Source organism: Pleurodeles waltl, chromosome 2_2 (genome assembly GCF_031143425.1).
Source record: "Pleurodeles waltl isolate 20211129_DDA chromosome 2_2, aPleWal1.hap1.20221129, whole genome shotgun sequence".
NCBI classification, from domain to species: Eukaryota; Metazoa; Chordata; class Amphibia; order Caudata; family Salamandridae; genus Pleurodeles; species Pleurodeles waltl.
This window is the reverse complement of record NC_090439.1, coordinates 14,435,106-14,456,977: the sequence shown is the minus strand read 5'-3', so window position 1 is coordinate 14,456,977 and position 21,872 is coordinate 14,435,106.

Genomic DNA, 21,872 nt, shown 5'->3' with positions numbered 1-21,872 from the left:
TAAAATATATTTTAAGAAAAAAGTAGTAACCTGCTTACCTTTCTAAATAAAACACAATTCTATTATCTGCAATTTACATGATGTGCTTTCCAGCTACTTCATGAGTCATAGGTCTCACCGGATAAACCAATGATCTTTACTGTATGTGCACTGACCCCCAGAGTTATCTCATCAATATTATTATCCTCTGAAAATTGTTGGGCACATAAAGATATTTGCAGTAGGTGCCTTTACTCTTAAGATATTTATAATGACGCACTTTTTGACCAATTAAGTTATCAAGGACAGATTTACTGTTACAAATGTCCTTATTCACAATTCCTTTGCAACAGAATTTAAGAAAACAAACATATAAGCTGATTGTCAGTCTCTACTTTTCATGGCTCCACCTTTGTGACTCCAGCTCCTTGTTGCTACTACACCTTCACCCCTATTCTATGGGTTCATCGATAAATTCTTCCATGTTTTCGAATTCCAGCACCAACACTGTGCGTGCAGATTTTCTGCAGTGCAAAAACCCTGCACATGTAGTGTAAGAAAAAACCTGAAGGTTCCATAAATATTTGTGAGAGTAACTTCAAAAACAGAAGTTTAGCTTCAGTATGCCTAGAAGGTTTATGAATTGTACAATCCAGTGTGTGCCTTTCTCCTCATTCCAGTCTTGCTACCCAGTAGGCGTCCATTTCTCACCAGCTATCACCGCTTCCTCTGCCTTTTCTTTTTCAAGCGCCTGGATACCCTGTCGGCCCCGCTTTATAAATCCTGATTGGTTGATTGATTGATTGATTTTCTACCATCGTCATTTGGTGTTTACGACAAAGAGGTGGTTTAAGTTTGCATTGGTTTAAATAAGTTTACATTAGACTTGTATGCAACGTTTGAAAAATATCCCTATATAAGTAGTCACTCTTGTTATTTTCTCCTGAAGAAGCATTCATTATTTTATTTCATGTTCCTTCAGAATTGTATTAGGTATGTGTTTTCAGTTTGAAAATTCCTCCTGCGGGGCTACGATTTCATATTGTACAAACTCGGTTAAAACATTCATTACAACCTACCACTTGCAGACAGCTGACTGCTTTGAAAATAAATCCAAATACAATTATTTTCTAAAACATTATGTAAAATACGTTTTCATATTCTGAAGTTTTGTTATTATAGGCTTCTAACCGTGCAGTGCACTTGTTATCTCACTGTGGTAGTTGGTAAAATTGCTCTGCTCCTAGATATAAATAAATAAGCCTCTAGTTATTTAGTTTTCATTGCTTGCTAATTGTGAAACTTGGTATTCAAAGACTCCGGAGTAAAATGATCACAGTCTGCAGCAGTTGTGATAATTTCAGCACTGTTACAAGATAATGAATGACATTTCCAACAAGTGAGTGGATGCAAAGACACAGATCACACAGTGTTTATATCGGTACCACGTTGAAGTCGTCGGATACACAGCAAATGAAGTGCATGCCTCAATTCTTTCACGTCTGCTCCGCCTCCAGTGCGGTTAGCTCCAGGCCAGTTAATCCCAAGGGTTCCATGTCACAATATTGTGGAAGTAACCATTGTACTAAAAGAATATTGTAGCCAAAATATGGACTAACAAAATACCGTCATGGTGAGCACATAAAGATAATTATAGATGCAGTATTCTTCACTCCACTTCTATGTATCTTGAAGAAGTATATAACAACAAAGTAAATATGAGCGGAGTTAAACATAATGCACCTACCCTTACCTATAAATAGCTACTTTGAAGATATTGTGGTAGTTGATATTTTTGTTCTAATATTTTTGCAGGCCGATATTGAATCCATACATTCTGATACCAAACCATTCCAACAGACCTAGGTGGTCATTCTGACCCTGGCGGTCTTTGACCGCCAGGGCGGAGGACCGCGGGAGCACCGCCGACAGGCCGGCGGTGCTCCAATGGGGATTCCGACCGCGGCGGTAAAGCCGCGGTCGGACCGGCACCACTGGCGGGGTCCCGCCAGTGTACCGCGGCCCCATTGAATCCTCCGCGGCGGCGCAGCTTGCTGCACCGCCGCGGGGATTCCGACCCCCCCTACCGCCATCCAGATCCCGGCGGTCGGACCGCCGAGATCCGGATGGCGGTAGGGGGGGTCGCGGGGCCCCTGGGGGCCCCTGCAGTGCCCATGCCACTGGCATGGGCATTGCAGGGGCCCCCGTAAGAGGGCCCCTACATGTATTTCACTGTCTGCTGCGCAGACAGTGAAATACGCGACGGGTGCAACTGCACCCGTCGCACAGCTTCCACTCCGCCGGCTCGATTCCGAGCCGGCTTCATCGTGGAAGCCTCTTTCCCGCTGGGCTGGCTGGCGGTCTGAAGGCGACCGCCCGCCAGCCCAGCGGGAAAGTCAGAATTACCGCCGCGGTCTTTCGACCGCGGAACGGTAACCTGACGGCGGGACTTTGGCGGGCGGCCTCCGCCGCCCGCCAAGGTCAGAATGAGGGCCCTAGTGTTCCTGCACCTAAAATGACCAGGTGCACAGCACCGGGCCTGATTTCACTAGATGCAGAAATGTGACCCAGTAACACCTCCTCGGGTAAAGCCTGGTCCCTACCAACCCTATCTTCTCTACTGAGGGCACATGGAATGTTCTCACCACCCACACAAGAGCTTGCCATGATGCCCATCTCCTTCCCTTCGCTACCATGACCCACATAGCCTCTACTTTCACTAATTACTTGTGAGATCAAGCAGCAAATGGGAGTAAAAAAGTCCCCAGAATCAGATATATCACTATGGAAAAGGATGTGTGCACTCTTATTTCCCATTTTGGCTAGGCCACGCAAAATTTTAATTACACAAGCATAATTTGTGTAATTTTCGTGAATTTCACATAATGCTTGTTATGTGAAAGTCCCAATATGACACCATTAAGTCGTGCAATTAAACTGCTGTTCACAGCAAAGTTATAGCACTGGAGTATGGGTAGCACACAGAGTGTGGGCACCTGTTGTTTGCTGCATTTGTGTTTTAGCGATGTATTTTAACGAGATGCAGCCTTGTATCAAAAATTGTCCTGAAGACGATTTCACATTAAATTATCGAGTCAAATGATGGATGTGTATTTTCCAGAATTACACATAATTGCATGTAATTTTCCTGAAACATCACATAACTACAGAAAAGCAAAATAGATTAATTTCGCACACCGCTAATTTTTAGGAGCAAAATCCACAATTACATGGTGCAGGGGTGCAAATACTAACTGAAACAGGGTTAATTCCACACCTGCTGCTTTCAGCAGTCCTGTACTGTGAAACGTGTAACCAGGCCCATTGTGTTTTTGTTCTAGGCCAAAAAGCCCGCTCTTTAGACCAATTGCAGTGCTGTTTATATTTAATGCTTGTTTCAACCATGCAAGACAAGTGCTTAATTTGTGCTTGTTGTTTCCGGTGCTGAGCACCGGCACTTATTTTTTAGAGCTGGGGCTTATTCTTCTGCCTCAAGCATTTGCTGCAAGCAAAAAACACATACGGGAAAGACGGGTGAAGGGTAAAACGAAAAAGCGTCAGAAAGGGAGAAATTAGAAAGCTGCAAGAGTTAGCTGAAGGGGCAGGGAGTGGCTTTATAGGTTTTGAAGGGGACCGAGTTGGCTTCAGGATTACGCTGCCTCAGTATTCCGTGTTCACACATTTAATTGCAGCAGCCGCATGTTTAAGAGGAGGGATTGGGCACCGGGACATTTTATTTACAAATTAAGCACTGTGCAGGATATTTTTATTAGGTATTGCGGGCCTGCGTTCTGTTCAGTTGGGCAAAATTAAAGGGAAGCTATAATTTTAAAGAAGCTTGGAAGGTGCAGAATGGAGCGTTTGCAGGTAACCTAATGGGTTATAGTGAAAAGCACATTAGAAGATACTGTTTTGCGAGAGGCTGAAAACCACTGTAGGGAGCAAAGGCACCAGGGTGCTAAAAGTTCTGTTTGGTGTATGGGACACAGGAACTGAGGAAAAAGGCACCAGTAACTGGGAACTGAAGAGCAAAGCCCGGATATGGGGTAAGGAGAGGCGGAGCTAAAAGAAATAGGAACAGAGTTTATTGGAAGAGTAACAGAACCTGGGCATGAGGAACAGCTCTTGAAAAAGAAAGAACAAGGCTAAGGAAAAAGGGGCAGAGCCCAGAGAAGGAAGAACAGAGCATAGGTACAGGGTACAATAATACTAGAGCACTTGCAGACATATTAAGTGGGCATGTCAAGGGGCCACTAGGGGAGGATGGGAGCAAATCAGATAGCAGATTAGGCATCTGTCTAGCCTGTTGTTTTCATTATGATATTATGATATTGACCATTGTGATGGACCAATAATAAGGCAGATGCAATTCAGACAGAATCTATCATTGTAGATGATATTACAGAGTTGTTGATAAAGAACAAAAGGATGATTAGGCCAGCAACCAATCAGCTGAGGAAAAAGTAGGAGCGGGCGATACATCCCCCCTGCGGAGATGGTGGAATTCTGGCTACTCTGCGTTACTATTGTACAGTGGAGTTCTGGCCTAATTCCACAAACCGCTGCCAATGGCACGCTAGTGAGCATGTGCGTGAATTGGTGTCCCCTAGCACAATTTTGGGGTGCTAGGGGGACACCTGATTAGATCTTCTCACTGCAAACAGTCCTGGGCGGTCACAACTGTTCATGGTGAAAAAGCTGCTGCTCGAGAAGAAAATCTACTTAAACAACAGCAAAATCAACTCATACAGCAGTGCCCTCAGGCAAGCCATGTAGCACCGTTCACACAGAGGCCCATATTTATACATTTTTAGCGCCACATTTGCGTCATTTTTTGATGCAAAAGCAGCTCAAACTTACAATATACAATTGTATTTTGTAAGTTTGCATCGATTTTGCATAAAAAAATGACGCAAATGAGACGCTAAAAAAAGTATCAATATGGGCCTGAGTTTTCAGTGCAGAATGAGCTCCTGGAGCTCAAAATCAGCCCAAGCAGCACGACGTGCCGATTTCTGCCAGTTTGCGGAACTTCACATAATCTTGCAGAGTTTTCATGTAACTCCGCAGAATTCCACAGAGTGAAACTGAGAGTTCCATTCTTTCCGAGAAAAAATCAATACCTTAAGTGAGATTACAAAAACACGAGGTGCTAAGAAATACTCAGAAATATATTGCAAGACTGCAAGGTAGCAAAGATCTAGGTCAAGCTTATGAAAGAGACCAAGAGAACAGCCTAGCCAGCAAGATCAAGGCTTCTATTCTGTTTGTTCCAGCCATGCTCAAAAGCATGCCAAAAATAATGGCGAACCTTGCATGTGAAATCAAAAATATTTGCATGACTGCCTGAGGCAGGCAATACTAGCCAGCTAGTGGGTGGTTACACAGCTCTAAACCCCAGGCGAGATTGTAGTGAGTGAAATCACAAAACATCAGTACAACACAGTGTACTCGATAACTGCCAGTCATGATTTACAACTATGTGAGGAAAAGACACCTTAATAACGCCAGTTTGCCACTCTAACTGATTGACGTGAAACAGCTTTGATTGCACTCAAGACCTCCTTGTTTATGAATCCATGGAGCATGATTTTCTGACGAAAGAATCGGAATGGATGAGAATCATATGGAAGACTCAGAATGGACCAAGTCACATTTGCAGCGCGCTGCCCTCTGAAGGGGCGGGGCAGCTGCCACATGTGGGTGTGGGAGGTGAACATCTAATAAAAAAAAAAACTAATAAATAAAAGCTTACCTCCACCGTTGCCACCCCTCCTCTGTCCCTCGCCCCTCCAGGCACAGGCTCCCAGCCTGCCCTACGGCCAATCCAGACGCTGCTCAAAGCAGCATTATGATTGGCTGGGAGCGTCCAGCCAGGGCGCTCCCAGGCAGACTGTGAGACTGTGAGCCTATTGCGCGTGTATGTTTGGCCGGCCAAACATTCATGCGCTGTGAAGGGAGTGCACCATCATTATCCCCAATGCCCCACCACTTTAACAAACAAAACGGTAATAAACATGGTTTATTTTCGTTTTGTTTGTTAAAAGTGATTTGCAGCGGCTGGTGCTGCTGTTGCGGGGGGGCATCGCTTTGCCGCCCCAACGGAAGAGCCCCCCCTGCCAAGTAATTTCTTCTAAACCACAGCCAAATTATTAAGTCTGTTAAATCATGAAGATGGTGAGTAGTGTGCAGCTCACATCTGATCTCTGCTAACCCAACCACTCAACAAATGTATGTACCTTCAGGCTTACTGTGCTTCATGATACTGGGTATGTATGTCTCTATTGGTATTTATATATCACTAATCGAGGAAGCAACAAAGAGCTGTAGAAAGAAGGTCTGGAGTATCATGAACTCTGACTGGGGAATCAGCAAAAGTACTTCACATTTTTTAGGCACAGGGAAATGTGGGGCCAGATATTTACTAACAAGTGATGCACTGTAGTGCAGCAAGCAAAGTTGATGTACTGCATTGCATCACATGGAAAGAGCAGAACTGCATCATATCTTCAATGAACTGGTGCAGTTCTGGTTGCTTTGTGCTGTCTAGTGCCAATGTAGATACCCTTCCGCAATAGTGTGCATGGCAGTAAGGATAATTTTTGTGCAGGACGGAGTGCCTTCCTGCACACAAACTATGGCTTGAGGCTATTTCCTACTTGTATGTGTGCTACAGAATGCTACAATAAAACTAATTTTTCACTAAAACAATCACAAAACTATGGACTATGACACAAGTGATACAATCCAGAATTTTAAGAATGCTGAATGTAGCCCACATACAATGAGGAAGTAATCATGAGGAATAAAGACATTTCTCATTACGCCAGCCTCGGGGAAGTGCAGTATGGTGCAAATTCATGTCATCAAGCCTTTGTAGTTATGCGGTTTGTCAGAATTAATTGATGGGTGCAGGGAAAGGCCCTTGGATCACCTCCCTCTGTAGAGTGGCACAACGCAGGTCAATTTGCTGAACTACTTTTTTTTTGTACAAAGCAACATAAATACCCATTTGCGATGTTTTGTAAATACCAAAAAGGATTTTGTGTCTGATCTGCTTTAAAAAAGTAACTCAAACCTTTGTAAAGCCCGCAACTTTAGCATAGCAATGAGCCCAGGATTCAAACCTGCACCTCTAGGTTACAAACTCAGCAACTCTAGCCACTAAACCACATCTCCTCCCTTTCAGGTGAAATTTTGTCCATATGACATTTGTAACTTTGGTATGGAATCAGTTTCCTAATCGTTTTCAGAGTCAATAACACACTTATGTAGAGCAAAGGTTTACAGCCATGATGCATGGACCATATAAAGCGGTAAATTCTACCAACATGAGAAAATAGCACTAACCAATCAATAAATATCAAACTATCGTTTCAGTCAGCTTCAAGAGGCATCTCCCAAAGCTAAAGCATGGAGTTCTAGAATGTCTTTAACCAGCGTTTTAGGCATCAGTGAAAGATTTCTTGTTGTTCTGGGTAAATTGTCCTTTATGTGACCCCTTCCTTGTAAATTGGATGAAATTAGATGCATGTAAGAGAATCTGCTCCATTTTGATGGTGGCTAGTTGGCTATCTTGTGCTGGCATATCTTAGAGACTGGCCTGGTGAGTAACATTTTGGAAGTTTAAAAAAATATGAATATTATTGAATAACCAATTTTATATTTAGGGCAAAGTACTTCAGCTAGAAAGGAAAGAAGTAAAGCTGAAACTAGCCAATTGACATTGACTGGTAGAAAGCTAGTTTAGATTGCATCTTTGTCGGGTATTTTCACATGACAGATGTGTAAACAAAGTGGACAGAGGTCCTAAAAGCAGTGCTTTGTAATATTAGAATCACAAGGCCTTTAAGTTTGTAGCCACTGCGGCTGATTACTTCAGTGTTCAAAAACCTTTTCAAAGTCAGTTAATAAATCTGCTTCTCCCTTATACACATTTTCTAGATAACCTTTAAGCGGAGATGCGTCACACAGGACAATAAAGTTCTTCACATACTTTGCTAATTTGTAGAACCTGGCAAGTCCTAGAACAATCTATGGTCTGAGGGCCAGATTTATGAGAGTGATGCAACGCTACTTTGTGGCAGGTCACAACAAATGTGTGCTTTGGTGAGCTATTTCCAGGCCAGCACACCATTATCATAAGGCTCTAAGATACAATGAGAAATCTGAAGCATCAAAAAAAGATAAAACATGGCTTAAGGCAAGTGCACTACTTCTCCACAATCTCTCAGCTGCCTTTGACACAGTTGACCATGACACCCTAATACAAAGACTCTATGAAGCCGGCCTAGAGGGGACTGCTCTCAAACTCACAAATCTTCAATTGCCTCAGAGCTGTTGATCAGTAGACAACATGGAGCTATCCAAAACAGAAATACTCACATGTGACAACTGTAAAAAAGTATGACCCGCTCTGCTTCTGGCGATCAGGGACCACCCCCTAAAGTGTCTAAGGAAGTTAGAAACCTTGCGATTACCTATTCTCCAAGTTAATAATGAATGCTCAAGTGGACAAATTATCAAGATCGAGCTTTATCACCATGAAAACTCTACAACACATCTTCCCCACCTCAGATTTCTATACAAGGTGCAGGCTACTCTCTCTCCTGTACTATCTATACTAGATCACACCAATCGCCTCTACCATGGATCATCTCTATCTACCATGAAAAAACTACAATGCATTCAGAAGTCGGCTGCCAGACTACTCCTACATGTAAAGCTACAAGCCCACATCTACCCTGCCTTGAGGTCCCTACTTTGGTTACAGGTCGCCGGAAGATACACCTTCAAACTGAATTGTATCACACACAAAGCAATAAATGGAATAGGACCACTGTTCATCAGGAATAAAATAACCAAATACATTCAACAAAGAAACCTCTGCTCAAGATTGTCGCCCTGCCTCAAAACACCACCATACAAGAAAAAGGCAATACCTGGTACATCTTTCTCTATTCAAGGAGCCAAACTATGGAATTCATTACCACTAAATTTAAGATCCGCTGGTTAACTATCTTATCTTTAGAAGACTACTCAAGAGTTGTCTCTTTCTTACATAACCACCATACTGAAACAGCAATGGACTGCATAACCCTGTATATGTAAACATTTATACTTACATTACATGTATATATCTATATATGTGTGTTCCTTTATACAAATAGGCATAACTATTGTTTGCTTAAAATATATACATACTCTTTACACCTTTTTTACCAAATGTATATTTTACATACAGTTAAATGTGTATATGTATATATATATATATGTATATGTATATGTAAGTGTATGTATGAGTATATTTTATATATATATATATATATATATATATATATATATATATATATATATATATATATACATATATATATGTGTGTGTGTGTATGTGCAAATGTATATATGTAGATACGTATATATGTATATTATTCTACGTGTTCATAGGTCATTGCATAGACTTAAGAGTCTTTTTTTTTCTACCTAACACAATAGGTAACCATCATGTTGTCTACAAGCATTTTAACTAATGAAATATTAAGCAAAGAAAATAATGTAATAAAGTTACACAAATTATCTTCAAAAACCGCAACTTTTAAAAGTCTGTGTTTGTACAATATGCAACTCTTAAAAGTCTGTGTTTATACAGTATGATTTATTTCTCAAAATATTATATCCCCTACACATATATTCCCTTTCTATATAATCATGTATCTATATATTTATTACTTTAGTCATACTGTATGAGAGGAAACAAATACTCTTGAAAGCTTTACTCTGTCTCACCTTCACCCTATACCTCTATCAGTCTATCCTCTATCTCCACTCTCTGACTCATCCCAAACCCATTCTACTACTTTCATTTCCTAAATAACCCTTCCTACACTGTTCCCTCCAGGCTCACCCCAAACTTTAGTTTACTACTATAATCTCCCAAACAAGCCTACTAAATTCTCCTGCATCCATCTCTGATTAACTCATCCTAAACCCTATTTTACTATTCTGATCTCCCCAGTCCCTTTCTACAGACTCTTCCCTCCTCCATCTCTTCTTTACTCATGCCAAACCTCATCTTGCTACTATGATCTCCCGATTAACAGTTCCGTATTCTTGTCCTCCACTATACCTCCAATGTTCTATTCAATCCAAATAACAGACTCTCGTCCTCCACTCAAATAAAATTCTGCCTCCCTATACTAATACTAATACTGTACTCATATTCCCCTATACTAATCCATCACTAATCTTTTTGGGTCCCGGAGTAGTGTGCTACTCGCCGAAAATTGCTTTGATGCCTTTTCATAGACAGTAAGCGCTATATAAATACAATTATAATTACATGACGCAAAGCTGGTTTGCATGTTATAAAGCACTTGGAAGTGCCACAAATAAACACTGTGACACATAGGAGTACTCTGTGTTGCAGGATGTGTAAAAAAACTGACACATTTCAAAAGTCTGAGCTGCAGCCCACAATAACTGAAGAAACTTGGGCCAACATCTCCCACAAGTCAGGACGGCATCAATTCCATCCCCAGCCAAGATGATCAGACAACAGACCAGGGGAGGATGAGGAGGAAGACCGATTTCAGTGAGGAGGAGAACCAAATATTAACACCTTCTCTTTGTCACCTCCAAATCACCACTAGGGAAGAAGAAAGCCATTTGGCAGCTCATATTGGATAAGATCAACAGTGCTGGCAAAGCTAAAAGGACAATGCCTGAGCTGAAAAAAGGTGGCATGATTGTAAGCATAGGACACATTGGAAGATCAGGTGGTGTCACTTATCCAAACAGAGTTGGTGACAGAAGTTACCAAACAGGACAATACAAAGTTGAGGACCAGGTTGATCTACAGGGTAAAGTGTCATCAGTGAACAATAAGGTTAAACATTTCATGTAGTGCAGTGCAGCAAAACACTTTGCTGTGCTGCAGTGCGTTGTGTGCAAGGGAAAGGGCTGGAACGTCTACCATGTCAACCCGTTCATCAGAAAAGTCCGTTATTATGCCAAGGAACAATTTGTACAGTCCAGTTCAGCTCAGTCAAGTTTCACATGTCCATGCGTGATGTACTGCTCCAGTACAGGTCGTCCTTTGAATACTGCACCATGTGGGTTTATGTTCAACGAAGTGACCAAGGCCACAAGTCCCACAATACAAAGCAAAAACCCTGGAATGGAGCAGCACATCATGCATGGATATAAGATACTTGCACAACCTGAATGTCACAATACACGCACCGTTTCACCATGGGGCAAAATTGTTGGCTTTAGGCCCACGCAGCCAAAATTGTCAGGTGAGCAAATGGAATGGAATGGGGTTATCAGAGGATCAGCTTTTCACCTGAGAGGGGACCCAGGAGTTTAGTATGAGTAGTATCTCCAAGTAGGATCATGTGACGAGCCATGTGTACATTCATTAGCATTAAACCACAATGCACTCAGCTGCCCTGATGTGCTGGGTCAGATCTCATAGGTGTCGTCTGCCATATTAGAGACAACACTACCTCCTGCCTTGTAGAAATGAATATTGGGAGTGGAGTGAATGCAAGTGAAGTCTACCAGAGGACCATGAGTGCTTGTCAGAAACATAGATGGTGAAATAACTTGATGTGTCCAGGTAGTATAGTACCATGTGGGTTTGGCTGAGCATATTGAACCGGCATTGGTTCGGAATGGGGAGTCATAGGAACTCAAGGATGAAAGGGGTGATGTATGTTCTGCAAAGTAGCCTGACTGGCAGTCATGTAGTTCTTCTTTTTGATAGTTTTGCACTTGTGTAATAGCTGTGAAGGGATAGTGTAGAAGAGCCCATTAGTGCACTACACTTGACAAGTGTTGTGGGCTTGGCAGAAGGTATTGTCGATGTCTGGAGGGAGCCATAACCACAAACATCTGACATTGCTACATATGGCAAAGCAGGAGGATGTAAACAATGAATTCTGAAGTGACAGGATGAGCCCATTGCCCAAGATGTTGGGCAGGTATTGGGGATGGTTGGAGGATGAGGTGTCCGAGCCCAGTAGTGTTGCAAACAGAGTAGGTAAATGTTGCAGATAGTCATCATTACTCTCAGGAGTACACACCCAAAAATAAACCATGGTACTTAAATACTGTTACCCATTCCTGCAGCATTGCAAGGCTTCCTGCTGTGTGGAGGTGTGTGGATGTGTGTCAAGTATGAAGCATTGGTCACATGAATGCACAAAATGCATGCACTCCAGCACTCATAGGTAGATTGGTGTCCTGTACGGTGTGAGAGGCAGAGTGATGTATGAAAAATAATAGTTGATCAAACTAACATCTCGTTGCCAGTAGCTGTGTGGTAAGTAATGGCTACTGGGAATGCAGGCAGTGTCAATAAGTGAACCTTATATCAATATAGCCACAACATGAAGAAAGGTCCAGCAACAAGATAAATGACATTGTTACTTGCACTCACCCTTTCAGTCAGGACAGGCCAGCAAGCTATGTAACTGCCTTGTAATGTGTACAACGACACATAAATGGTCCCCTTGCCACACAGTGGGTGTGTTAACAATGCACAGATATATCCATTTGGAAAGTTAAAATGTAGAAACTTTGCATCATTTACGCTTAGTAACACAAGCTCAAAACATCTATGTGTAACATAAAGCGTATGTGAATAAAGTCTGTTTGTCATCTAAAATACTATTGACAGCAGCTATTATTGATCATTATAAAATTAAATATAATTCATTGCAGATGGACAATCATCACCTATTGTATAATAGCCTATCCTGGATGACCCACCTGTTGGTGTTGACCTTCTGTCCCCCCATGGATGATGACACCTTCCAGGAATTCTTACATTCCAAGGAATCTCCCTCTCTGGATCTGGCAAGGGATTGCAGCATTGCAGATTCTACAGATAAACCGCCACCCACAGAAAATGCCTCATCTGCCATTCCAAGCTCAGCTGTGGACTCTGAGGACCCCCAGGTTTTCTTCCAATGGCGAGTGGTAGGAGTCCAACAGCGGATGGTTGATGAGGTGAGTGCGGGGATGAAGACCATAGCAGGTACCCTAGAATTTGTACATATGTGTTTGAGCCCTAGCAAGGGTATGGCTAAGGCTATTACAGACACCTAACCTTGGCTTCATCTGATTGATGAGTCTCTAGCTAACATTGCTGGTTTCAAGATACAGAGGGAACAACATAAGCCCTCTATTTCCGACACCAATGAAGTAGCCACGCAGCTGGTGGCCATCCGCAACATCATGGAATCCATGGAATACAAGTTGGACTCCTACATAACAACAATGTGTGACCTTAGTCACACAATGTTGTTGCTTTGTTGGCAAACCACCAGAGCCTCGTCAGGGATTTGCTGGCTGCTTTACAGACAAAGGCTAGAGAGGTCAGGGGAGTCACATCTGCCTCTCATGTGTGTGTGTGCCTCAGATGCCTCTCACACAAACAACGCCAACTGCAGGTGAGGCACAACACCTATCAAATGATGAAGATGTGGATTTTTCCAATTTCCAAGTGAAAAACTGCCAGGTAACATATGTCTATGCCCCCTGGACAGTTCCATAGTGATCCTGTGTTTATCATCATGCTACCTCTTTTGCCACCCAGAACTGTCACTTTTTGTTTGTGCACCTGTTAATCTTATCCAACTGTGGACTGGCCAAGTAGCCTACCTTCTCTAATAGTGATTTTAGTTTCCTCACTGAAACTCTCAGTACCTCTTCATGTCACATGATATGTCTTCCAAATGGACTTTGTCTGGGCATCCTTTGCTGACAATCACTTTTTTGTTGTTGCCTCAAGCAAAGTAGAAATCCTCATGTTGACCAACCCACACGTAAATAAATTCACTCCTACAAGCCTGAGTGTTGGATGTCTGTTCCAGAAAAGACTACTTATACCAGGGTTTATGTCTACTTACAGAACAAACACGTTAGTATTTCAAGGAGACTGAGCTACAGACACTATCACCTGTTCTTGTTGTATATCTATTATGTACTTCCACTACCACTACATTATGCAGCATTGTCTTGTCTAGCAAGTGAAAGTCATGGTGTGACTATAAGCTTCAGTATCTGGACTGGCACATAGATAAACGGCGTGACTAAACACATAAATGCCTACATACTCAAATTGGGCCTTTGATGCATGTGAGCCAATGAAAAGGTTTCACTCATCCACATATTTCTAGCTCAGTGAACATTACAATGTAAATAAGCACATATTACAGCCTCACTGTTAATTTGAAGAGACCCTAAACATCTTAAATAAGTATAAAAAGTTTTACTTATCAAATATCTATGTAAGAAAACTAAAACTACCTAAACTACACCACCTAACCTAAACACTACCTTTCACTATCCAAACTTATCCTAAACTACTGACATCTACCTATCCTAGACTAACTACCCTTAGCATTATTTAACACTAACTTAATTATCCTTCAGTTACTTAAATACTAAACACAATAACATATTTAACACCAACCCCACAGCCCCTTAACACAGAGAGTGACACAATATAAGCACCAACTACTGCTTTACATAAATTAACTACACATGTAAACCTAAACTATATTTTGGCATTTATGTGTGTATTTATTTTTTTTCAACGCCTAAACATCAACCCTGCACATACTAAAACCTATAAATATAGAAAAAATATATAAAACGTACCTATAAAAAAAACTATAAAAATCTAAGGCCCTCATTCCAAACATGGCGGTCATGGACCGCCAGGGTGGAGGGACACGGAAGCACCGCCAACAGGCTGGCGGTGCTTCCAGGGCCATTCTGACCGCGGCGGTAAAGCTGCGGTCAGAAAAGGGGATCCAGCGGTTTCCCGCCAGATTTCCCCTGGCCCGGAGAATCCTCAGCGGATTCCGACCCCCTTCCCGCCAGCCTGTTTCTGGCGGTTTACACTGCCAGAAACAGGATGGCAGGAACGGGTGTTGTGGGGCCCCTGGGGGCCCCTGCACTGCCCATGCCACTGGCATGGGCAGTGCAGGGGCCCCCTAAGAGGGCCCCATAAAGATTTTCACTGTCTGCTTTGCAGACAGTGAAAATCGCGACGGGTGCAACTGCACCCGTCGCACCCCTGCAACTCCGCCGGCTCCATTCGGAGCCGGCTTCATTGTTGCAGGGTCTTTCCCGCTGGGCCGGCGTGCGCCCTTTTGGCGGCCGCCCGCCGGCCCAGCGGGAAAGTCGAAATGACCCATGTGGTCTTTTGACCGCGGAGCGGTCTTTCGACGGGGTTACTTTGGCGGGCGGCGGAGTCAGAATGACCCCCTAAAACCTAACTAATGTAAACCTATCTGTTAGACCTGACAGCCTTAGGGTGGCCACCCCTAGCTTTCTGCCTGGCTCTCTCCACTTTTTAGATACTGTTTTTACTGGTTTTAGTACTCTGCACACTTTACCAATGCTAACCAGTGCTAAAGTGCATATGCTTTCTCCCTTTAAACATGATAACATCGGATCATACCCAATTGGATTATTTAATGTACTTATAAGTCCCTAGTGAAGTGCCTATATGTGCCCAGGGCCTGTAGATTAAATGCTACTAGTGGGCCTGCAGCACTGACTGTGCCACCCACTTAAATAGCTCCTTAAGCTTGTCTCAGGCCTGCCATTGCAAGGCCTGTGTGTGCAGTTTCACTGTCAATTCGACTTGGCATTTAAAAGTACTTGCCAAGCCCATAACTCCCCCTTTTCTATATATAAGTCACTCCTAAGGTATGCCTTAGGTAACCCATAGGGCAGGGTGCTGTTTAGGCAAAAGGCAGGATATGTACCTATGTAATTTACATGTCCTGGTAGTGTAAAACTCCTAAATTAATTTTTACACTGCTGTGAGATCTGCTCCCTTCATCGGCTAACATTGGAGCTACCCTCATATACTGTTTGAGTGGTAGCTGCTGATCTGAAAGGAGTAGGAAGGTTATATTTAGTATGGCCAGAATGGAGATACAAAATCCTGCTGACTGGTGAAGTTGGATTTAATATTACTATTTTAGAAATGCCACTATTAGAAAGTGAGCATTTCTCTGCACTTAAATCCTTCTGTGCCTTACAATCCACGTCTGGCTGGGTTCAGTTGGCAGCTCCCTTGTGCATTCACTCAGACACACCCTAAGCACAGGATACTCAGCCCCACTTGCATACATCTGCATTTTGAATGGGTCTTCTTGGGCTGGGAGGGTGGAGGGCCTGACACTTGCATGTCAAAGGACAGTAGCCTGCCCTCACACAAAGGACTGCCACACACTCTACTGGGACCCTGGCAAACAGGATTGAACTGAAAGGGGACCTTGTGCACTTCTAAGCAGCCACTCTTTGAAGTCTCCCCGACTTCAAAGGCTCGTTTAGGTATTTAAACAGTGCCTCTGCCCCTACCAACTCAGACACTTCCTGGAGAAGAGAACCTGAACCAGAATCTGCAACCTACCCAGAAGAACTGCCTGGCTGCCCAAAGGACTCACCGGACTGCTTTCTGTGAAGGACTGCTGCCTTGCTGCTCTCTGGCTGCGCTGAGAAGTGCTCTCCAAGGGCTTGGATAGAGCTTGCCTCCTGTTCCCTGAAGTCTCAGAACCAAAAACACTTCGTCTCTACAAGAAGGACTCCTTGTGTGGCAAAAGTGGACACACAACCTGCCAGAAATGATGCACAGCCTGCATCGCTTTGAAAAATTCACAGCACGCCAAACCGGAGTGATGCAACCTGACTTCGCAATGAGAAGATCGACGCAGCACCAGTGTAGCGACCGGAAATTAGCTGCACGGCCTACTGAATTGACACACAGCCGATCCAGAACGATGCAGCCTGACTTCCAGACAGGAATCAATTCAGCCCCTCTGACTTTGTCGGATATCCAGACAATGTCCCTGGGGCATCCGAAAACCTCGCAACCCAAAGAGGATCCACTACCGAGCGCCGGAAAGCGACGCACAGCCGTCCCTATGAGAAAACTAAACAACGCATTGCTGTGTGCGGCCCGGGAAATCGACGCACACTTTCTTGTTTTCCACGCATATCCTCTGCGGTTCTTTGCGGAGATTTTGAACGTACACCAGGTACTTTGTGCTTGAAAAATACATTTATTGCTTTTAAACGACTAAAGACACTTTATATCACTTTTACAGTGATATCTCAACATATACTTATTGCATTTTAGTAGTTTTGACCTGCATCTTCTCAGATAAATATTATATATGTTTCTAAACACTGTGTAGTGTATTTGTGTGGTGCTATACTGTGTTATTGCATGACTTATTGCACAAAACCTTACACATTGCCTTCTAAGTTAAGCCTGACTGCTCAGTGCCAAGCTACCAGAAGGTGTGCACAGGATAAGTTGGATTCTGTGTGACTTACCCTGAATAGAGTGAGGGTCCTTGCTTGGACAGGGGGTAAACTGAATGACTGCCAAAGACACCATTTCTAACACTATCCTATTAACTTACTATTACTCTATTAAAATACTAAAATAAGAATTCAACTATAAAATAGTGTTAATTAAAATGTCTATTAAAGTTGAGAGAGCTGTTCCATGGCCTCCTCCATTTTATCTTTCCTCTGCCGAAAGCTGGCCTGCTCAATCTGAATGTCCTCAAGTTTTTTGTTCACCTTCCTCAGTTCCTGGATAATTGTGCAGTAGAAGATTGAATCCCTTCTCATTCTTGGCCTCCTGGCACATGTGGTTATTTGCTGTGTGGCTGCAGGGGTAGCAGGTGGTATCAGGTTTGGGGTGCGAGTTGCTGACTTCATCCTGCTGTATCCTGGCTTGTGGCCGATGTTGCCCTTGACAGTGTCATGGGACACTCCAGGAACCTCACTGCCTTGGCATGCTCGTACATCTTGTGCACCTTTGGGTAGGCCTTTCAGATGTTCTTAAGGTGTCTGTGTCTATCATGGCTCATTCCAAATGTCCTTGTCTCTTCAGCTGTCATGTTATCTAGGGTGATAATGGAAAAAATAGTTAGCACATTCAGTTCATGCACATGACATCTGTGAGAAATAGCCTGACATTGTAACACAATCATATGTCCCTGACTAGACCAACACCAGCAATAGAGATGGATATATGAACAATATAATGCCACTATGTAGGCATCCCTTACTTGAACCAGTAAAACGTAGTTAGGTGCCATCTGCGTAGGTGCACAAAATGCAACAGTAGTCACAATGAGATAAGTATAATATTACAAAGGACAACAATTTTCACTCATGATGATGTGCATACTTGAAGTTGGACACATGAGTATGCTTTCCTGAAATTGGGAGTTTGAGTTGTATCAAGCAAATGTGCTGATCTTTGTTCATCACCATAAGTGGAAGTGGATAAGGTGATACAGTCTAGGCAGTGTGACTCTGCGCTGCATACTTTTTCTGGTGTACCACAAGGCTGCACATATTGCTGGCTTCACTCAAACTGTGTCAGATAGTTAATAGATAGTGGATTGTCATGATCTACTATAGACCATGACTTGGGAACATTGCTAACATTTACCCTCAGGCAATTGTACAGAAATGCAAAATGTATCTCCTCCTTCAGACTTGTAGGTAAAATCATGGTGAGTCATACTTAAACATGCATATATACAAACATCATCCCAAGATTGCCTTCAAATGCATACATTATAAATTGTAAATAACATCTCAGTAGTGTGTGTATGTTTGCTGGACTACACATCTGACCCAAAACATTTTTGGATATGATCCATGGACCCTTGCACCACGGCCCTGAGGGAGGCTCAAGTACCTCTGAGGCAAGATTACAATAGACATACCTTGTGGTAGGCTAAGACACTGAAGATTTACATGTCCATATAGTAAAGAACAAAAAACATGAACAGAGACACATGTCTCATTTGGTATCTGTCACAGCAAAAATATGTTACTTATGAAAAGTTAGGTCCAACACAGAAATATATGGTGCTACCATATTAAACATTAGTTAGATTGTGATGGCAACCCAGATGACACTGTCATACATGTTTTCACATGTCTGCTTTGTCATACTGTTGCTGTGATAGTTATGTTTTCTGCATGCATACTATGTGTAACACAGCAGGTATGTTTGCCGACCGTTATGTTCAGACAAACTCAAGTGTCTTATCTGGAGAACCCAAAAGTATGCAGCATGTCTGAACCCATTAAGCTGTATGTTGATGGAACATTTGCTTCATAATCATAAAGCTTAAACATTTCTTGACTGACTAATTACTAATTGGAGTGATAGGGGAGGGGGTGAGGGTGGGGGTCTGTGATAGCATGCAGGTAGGGTGGGGGATATGATAGTTCAGATTTGACTTACCAGAGTCCATTCCTCCACCGACTCCTCCGAGGCCCACAGGATTCATAATGGTCAAGACCTGCTCTTCCCATGTTGTTAGTTGTGGGGAAGGAGGTGAGGGTCCGCCGCCAGTCCGGTGTACCGCGATGTTGTGCCTGGAGACCACGGAACGCACCTTCCCCTGTAGGTTGTTCCACCTCTTATGTCGGGTGGTGTCCCACTGCGTTGACCCTGTCGACTATTCTTCGCCATATCCCCATCTTCCTAGCTATGGAGGTGTGCTGCACCTGTGATCCAAATAGCTGTGGCTCTACCCGTACGATTTCCTCCACCATGACCCTGAGCTCCTCCTCCGAGAACCTCAGGTGTCTTTGCCGTGCCATGGGGTGGTGTAGGTGATGTGGAGATGTGTGGGGTGGTGTATATGGTGATAAGTGTGGTGATATGTAGTGGTGTGTGGTATTTTGTGCGTGGATGTTGTGTGGGTGATGGTGTTGTGTGCCTCTGTGTGGTGGGGTTGTCTATGCTGTGCTGTCTCTCTAGCCTTCGTCAAAATTTTTGGTAGTGGGGTTTGTGGGTGATGTGGTTGTGTGTTTTATATAGTATTGATTGTGTGGGAGGGGTGTTTGTATGTGTATCAGGTGTGTGTATTTGGAATTGTCCAATGTGGCGGTGTTTTGGAGATGTGTGTGTATTTTGAGCGCGGCGGTGTGTACCGCCAATGGAATACTGCAGTTGAAAGACCGCCGCGTGGATTAGTGGGTCGTGATAGCATGGGCGTGTTTCTGTTGGCGTGACGGTGGAGGTTTTGTTTTCGCCAGTTTATCACTGACCTTTGGTGTGGCGGACTTGTGTGGGTGTCTGAATTTCGGCGGATTCCGAGATGTGGGTCATAACAGCTGTGGTGGATTTCCGCGGCCGCGGCGGTGTATCGGCGGTCTTCTGCACGGCGGTAAGTGGCTTTTACCGCCAGTGTTATAATGACCCCCATAATTCTCTTTCAGAAATATTTCAGTCGTGATAATTCTTGGAATCAACCTCTTCAAAATAATTTTTCAAATACCTACTCACATCTAGGCTACTGAAGAAAAGGAATGAAAGAGACACTTACTAGAAACTAAGAAGAGAACTCTGTAAATATAAATATATACACGGAAGAAGTGTTCTTGAAGTGTTATTAGACTTAATACCAGAAATTGAATAAAGTAGATGAATTATTCTAGAACAATATGAAATAATGTTTAAGGTATGCATGTATTTTCTTATTTAGGTTCAATTGAGCTCACATAAGAAATACATTTTAACAGAAAAAGCGAAGAACAAAAGAACCAGAAAGGAAACAACTCTAAAGAGGTCTCTCTTTTTTCTACCATACCCCTTTCCAATCAACTTGTGCAGAGTATAAAGTAGTAATCATTCTGTGTGCGTAGGAGCTGCGAGTAATTGGGTTACAGCACCTGCTTCCATAGAACTCTTGGCCCAGTTTAATCTGGTTCATGACAGATTGAAGTGCCAAAAGATAATTTATCATTCCACCTCAGCAAGATGGCTGAAGGTATAGATGTCAATGCTTTAGCAGCACTAATAGATAATATGCAAACCCAGTTCACCCACACACAGAAGAAAATAAAAGTATTTGAGAAGAAGTAAATAGATCTCATGTAGAATCACAGCAACTTTTACAAAGATTAAGGGGGGCATTCTGACCCCCGCCGGCGGCGGATGCCGCCGGCCTGGCGGGAACCGCCAGAAGACCGTACCGCGCTCGAAAGACCGCAGCGGTCATTCTGAGTTTCCCGCTGGGCTGGCGGGTGACCGCCAGAAGGGCGCCCGCCCGCCCAGCGGGAAACCCCATTCCACGAGGATGCCGGCTCCGAATGGAGCCGGCGGAGTGGAAAGGGTGCGACGGGTGCAGTTGCACCCGTCGCGATTTTCAGTGTCTGCTATGCAGACACTGAAAATCTTTGTGGGCCCCCAGGGGCCCCACAACACCCGTTCCCGCCAGCAAGGTTCTGGCGGTCAAAACCTGCCTGCAGCACCGCCATGGAGGATTCCTCAGGCCAGGGGAAAACCGTCGGGAAACCGCCGGTTTCCCTTTTCTGACCACGGCTTTACCGCCGCGGTCAGAATTGGCCTGGATGCTCCGCCAGCCTGTTGGCGGTGCATCCGTGGTCCCCGGTCGGAATGACCCCCTAAATGATTTAACTGCAGGTACTTCAACTCAGAGAATTTGTTCAACCCACAAATCTTCCCTACCACATCTGCAGATGTTTCTACTTAAGTTATCCATTCCATAGCTCCAATCTTTCCTTTTTCCCCCTTAGAACGTTTTAGTGGAGATCCTCACAAACCTCAAATTTTCACAATGCAATGACCTGTTTCATTTTTACAGAAGACCAGTCAAAGGACGCGTTCGTATTGCCTTATTTGAGCATTGACGCAGCAGCCTGGTCCATGCCCTTGGTCTCCCAAAATGATTATCTCCTATATGACCTTGAAAGTTTCAAGATGGTGTTTTTTAGAATAGTCATTGGAGATCTATGTCTCAGGCCACTATTAACGCATTAATGGATCTTAAGCAAGGAATCAAGATTTAGACCCTCAT